This window comes from Cryptomeria japonica, chromosome 10 (genome assembly GCF_030272615.1).
Source record: "Cryptomeria japonica chromosome 10, Sugi_1.0, whole genome shotgun sequence".
NCBI lineage: Eukaryota > Viridiplantae > Streptophyta > Pinopsida > Cupressales > Cupressaceae > Cryptomeria > Cryptomeria japonica.
The window spans coordinates 924,076,907-924,082,906 of NC_081414.1; positions in this window are offsets into that span (position 1 = coordinate 924,076,907).

Here is a 6,000-nt window from a genome sequence, read left to right on the forward strand (position 1 = left end):
GTGTATCCCGCCTTATGGTCCCCAGGAGGAAGATCATCTCGTATGCCAAGATAGTCAATAAAAGCTTCATCATTTTGGAATGTGTCAAACTGTGCAGGTCCTTCATGATCCCAGTCAATGAGTTGGTGGTGAACAAGGGGAAGGCCTTTAACGTCTTCAAAGTTAGCGGGGCTAAGAGTGAAGATGCAGTTATATTCGGGTATGTCAAGGTAATTATCAAGGTCATCGATGGCACTCTCCTCATCAGTCTCAATCATGAACAAATCCAAATTATCATCACTAGTAGCACATTCTGGGACATGTGTTCTCATCCTATGCGATTTCAACCTAGAACCTTGAGACAAGGACTGTGTGGAATCCTCATGGGTTATTTCTTGACCAACTCTGAACTTGTTATAAAATTCCTCTTCTTTTGTTGGTTCATCTGGCTCTCTGAATATCTTGGTGAGCTCGTAGTCACTGGAAGACTTGTCTAAACCCCATTCCCATTCGTTGGAATCTATGGAATAGCGATCCTCTTGTTGAATTTTGGTAGCTTTGATTTGTAAGGCTTCTTTTGTCCTTTGGGTGTGGACCTTGGAAGTTAAGAAACCAAGTCCTTTCAAGCATTCCTTTTTTGAAAGTCAATTCAGGTTGTAAAGGTTCAATGATGCCTTCCTTTCATAACCCAAGAGGGATTTTTCCATCATACCCAAATTTTTGTAGAATTTTGAAGCCTTTGCCATATTTCTCACATGGTAGACTGATGTGATCTTGTGTGTCATCTTCAATGTCTTTGTAAAGCATTTTGTATAAATCTTCCTCTTCCAGTTCACCCCATCTTTGAAAGGTAGTAGGGTCCCATTTGAGTATCATGATGGATACTTGCTTGTTAGGATGTGGTCTTCCATATTCTTTTGGGGAACTCATGACTTGTCGTAAGTACATGGTCTGATTTAAAGTGTATTCCCCCATGCCCTTGTCCTGAAATTTGCCTTTAAGCTCACCTTGTTTTGATGTTGAAGGTTTCAATGACTCAGGATCAATGTATGCCGAAGAAGGAACAGCTTCACGATTACTGGGAATGATGGTCTCAGTTTTTGATCTCAGGTTATTGCAGTATATGAATGGATTAGGATCACCGTTAAATGTTACCTTCACTCCATTGTGAGGAAACTTAATGCATTGGTGATATGTGGATGGGACTGCCCTCATTTCATGAATCCAATGACGTCCTAGTAATATGTTATAAGTGAGATCTAGATCCAAAACTTGACAAACCACATCCTTCGTAACTGGCCCAACTCTGAGAGGTAAGGTGATTGTGCCCTTGGATGAACGTTCTTCATCATCATATGCCTTGATGGTGATTTGATTTGTAGAATTCACAGCTTTATTAGAATATCCCAATTGTTAAATAGTGCTCAATGTACAAATGTTTAGACCTGCTCCTCCATCTATTGGGACTCATTTTATTCGATGTTTGTGTATGAAGGCTTCAACGTGTAGCGGTGCATTATGTGGCTGACTTACGGAGGTGTCATCGGCTTCTGTGAATGTAAGGGAATGTGGAACGGAAAGGTATCCCACCATGGCTTGAAACTCCATGTTCTGATCAGTAGGAACGATAGTGTCTCTCAAGGTTTTGTTAAGAATAGCTTTATGAGCGGGGGATATGCGTAATAGCTCAAGGATGAAGATTAGCGCAGGTGTCTTCCCTAACTGTTCTACAAGGTCATACTCAGGTTTGGTTGATGAGGAGGCGGTGTTCTTGGCTAGAGCACCTTGCAAAGTGATTTTACCTTGGTGGGTTGTGACATTACATTCAGAGGTAGGTTCGGAAGAAGATCCAACACCTTTTAGGACAATCCTGGGTCTCCGGGTAGAATTCTCAGACGTTTTGTCCTTGATGATAATGGTAGAGACATAGTTGTCCATCGAGATGTGATTGATAGTTGAATCATGGTTATAGGTTGCTCTGGTATAGTTGGTTTGGTCATCTGTGGCTTTAGCTTTTCCCTTGTCATGTTTTGGGAATGGTTCCTTAAACATCTCATGTTCTTGATTAGACGAATGTCCCTCAATCTCAATGTCACCTCTATCAATGGGATCTTGTATGATGTTCTTCAGTCGATGCCAATTTCCTATCTTATGACCCTTGCTCTTATGAAATTCGCAATACTCATCATCATTCCACCAATTTGGTTTGACCTTTGGTTCATATGGAGGAAAATCTGGAACTGTGATTACCTTGTTTGCCACTAGCTTCTTAAAAACTGACTCAAGTGGTTCTCCCAAGGGAGTGTATTTCCTTCGTGATTTGGAAGTTGTTTGAGTATTCACTTGATTGTTTGTAGAACTTGATCCCGAAAAGATGAATTTGGGTCGCACTATGTTGGTGTCGACAACACCATCATTGACTGTGTTCTTGTTTCTATTCCAAAATCTTGGCTTGTCTTTTCCTTTAAAGTCATCTTTGTTTTCCTTGAATATCTTAATGACTCCTTGTTCAATTAGGACCTTTTCTGTCGCTAAGCCTTTTTTAATGACGTCCTTGAAGGTGGACAAACAAGCTCTCCTTAGATCATAGCCAATGTCTTTGTTAACATTTTGTGTGAACATTTCTACCATTTGTTTTTGTGGAATTTCACAAGAGCATCTGCTGGCTAGATTTCTCCATCTTTGTAAAAATGATGCAAAAGACGCTCCCTCTTTTTGCTTGGTGTTGCACAAAGTAGTGACTGATATGTCTGTCTCTATGTTGTAGGAGAAATGTTGAATAAATGCCTCTGCTAGGTCACCCCATGACTTAATACCAGGTGGAAGTTGGGAGAACCATTCCATAGCTTGATCACCTAGGCTTTGTGGGAATAATCTCATCAAATATGTCTCTTCTGCTGCTACCTCAATGCAAGCTGTGAAAAATTGTCTTATGTGTGCCTTGGGATCCCCTTTTCCTCTATACTTATCAAACTTAGGCGTCACAAAGTGTGTAGGAAAAGGAGGCATTGGAATGCTTTTATCAAATGTATAGGGACATATGTCTCTCATTGTGTATGTTGGCTTTGGTGTATTTATGTCCTCCATTTTCTTTTGTAGGTCCCTGATTTGTTGCTCCAAATTGTTCTTCAGTGGAGACCGACTTCTTGGACCATACCCCATGCTTGAGGCACCAATTGGAGGAGGAGCATGTTGCATATATGGATGATATTGATCATACACATGTTCATATGGAGGAGGTCTATAATGATGTTGCGTATATGGACCACTTGGTATAGATTCATGTTGAGGAATGCCATATCTATTTTGTCCATGTATACCATACTCTACAGGCATGTCTTGTTCTAATGTGTTGCCCCCAAATTTGACACGGGGTTTCCTTGTGTCCAAAGTTTGAGCATGCCTTTGAATATCCAATTGCTTTGGTGGTTGATCCTTAGCATTGGTATGTGATTGAGAATATCTGTCTGCTTAAGACTTCCATGATGGTCTGCGAAGGTGAGTATCATATGCTTGACCCTGTGTATGTGGGACCTCTGGCTTTTGAAACAAAGATAATGGTGATTCAGGTACCATATGTGGTCCTCTATTGCCTCCACTATTAGGCCTTCTTTGATCCATGTTCGAGTGAGTTTGTTGCAAAGGCCGATTCTCCATTATTTGAGACATGTCAAAATCATGAGGTATCTTGGCTCCACTTTGTGCCATCATTTGTAAGAAGTATTGTCTATCCCTCCTCATTATTTCCTCAACCAATCGATTGAAATGGGGATTCATAATGGATTCTTCCACATCTGCTGAATGTATGAAAAAGTTGTCCATATTGTCATTATGTGTAGCATTGTTGTTTGTAGTGTCCATGTTCTCAACATTTGGAATGTTTCTATAGGCATCCATATCAGGTAATGTAGTATGATCGGAATTGAAAAAGATATCATTATCATACTCATAAGAACTCATGTTTGCGGACTCTTGAACCTCTTTAGTTTCTCCTAGATTTTTGAAGACGGGTTTCAACCATGAACTAGGTATTGACTGAGATGTGTGAGACTAGATGAAAAAATGGAAAAAGTATGGAAGACCAAGAGTTGAATGGAATGTAAATGAATCTGAGGTGTACTTGCAATGTCCAAAGTGTAAGACCAAGTATGTATGTAGTAGAGTAGGTGTGACTTCCAAAGAGAGGATAGTTTCTCTTGATGAGGTAAGTTGACCTTGACTCTAAGTAAGACCAAATGAGACCCAAAGGTAAGAAACCTTGATGAGGGACCACTTAGCAAAGTGTTGTTGTATGTAGTGTGTTGACAAAGTATGGTGAGGACAAGGAAGTGACCCTTTGACTCAAGTTTAGACAAATGTGAATGAAATGTGAGATGTGAAGCAATGATGGACTTTGTGAGACCCAAAGACAGGTTGAATGTTAAATGAAACCCTGAAGAAATGACCTAGGAAGCTCAAGAATTCCAAAACTGACTGTGTTTGTTTGCTGGACTGTAAAAGTTTTTCAATTCTGAACACAGATGCACTTGTATACTTCACAGATGTGATTTCCTGACACAGACGTGGTTTTGTTTAACACAGACGCGTTTCTGAGATTTTTGCAAAATTCACTGTTGATTCTGGAAACACAGACGCATTTATGCCCTTCACAGAAGCGGTTATACAACACAGACGCTATTATGTCAAACACAGACGCGTTTCTGCAAAATTTGTGCAATTTTTTCCAATCTGTGAAGTCATTTTGTTGTGATCAAATCTGACTGTTTGACTGTTTTTTGTGACAAGAGGACACAGTGTTGATGAGGACTCAATGTTTGCAAGTGTTTAGACTCAAAATGACTCCAATAAAAGTGTGTTGTTTGATGTAAAAAAATGTTTTGCATACACTTGAAGACACAATGTTTTGCTGTTTGGTCTTGAATGTTTAAAATAAGTCAAGCACAATTCTTACGGCTGACCAAGACAATAGTTGTTGATCCCACATGAGGTTTTACCCCCGAGGCTATGCTATTCAGAGCGGATACTTAGATGCTTGACCTCACTGGCTCCACCCTCGGCACTCACTTCTCGGGTCAGCCAAGCATCAGTCCCCATGAAAACTCCCCGTGGAGAACTTTGTATCTCTACTAAGAACCGTATGTGTGTGGGTCGCTACCAGAGGTCCGACCTCCTACCCCAACAACTAGAAGGATTTGGACTTCTAAAACAAAGAGGTGCTAGTAAGGGCATCCGCTCGTGTGGCCATACATGCAACACTTTCAGCTTTGTAAATACAGAAGGCTCCCAGCCGGTAGGGGTTACGCCCTACAACCGATCAAATAAATTTGATCAAACGGGTTTATGGGGAGACATAGTGTTGGTATGAACTAATCAACACACGTTATTCATATTTTTCACCATGAATACCGTTGTTTATAGTGGTTCGGAAGAGGTGGGTTTTCCTCGCTACCACTTGGGTCGTTCTCTTCTCACTAGTAGTCCTAATGACCACACGGGAAGACAGGCCCTCTAAAGATTAAACAAAAAGAGCCTATTGCTCAAGACACAAAAGACAATGATTCAATTTTAGTGCACCAATTGAAGTGTTTGCTAGTCTATGAAAACAAGGCACACAATAAAAATCCAAAAACCCTTGCCAAGGACTTGCAACAAAGAGTTGTTAGTAGTTTGGATTGTTTCAAATAATCACCCCTTCCTGCAAGCACACAAGTTAGGTAAATTTTAGATCCAAAAGACTTTGTGAAAATAGGGGCCTTCAACCAAACAATTTTGCTTTCAAGACAAGCTGCACCAATTTCGTTAGCTAGATCTGAAAATGTTATCACAAAATAAACCAGATCTGAAACCCTAAATGCAAAATCCAAAACTGAATCAATAAACCCAAAATTTGAAATCGGTGAACACAGACGCGTTTACCCTCGACACAGACGTGACTTCGCGACGCAGACGTGGTTCTGTGAGACACAGACGCGGCTCCAGAACGCAGACGCGACTTCTGGACACAGACATGGCTAAAAACAC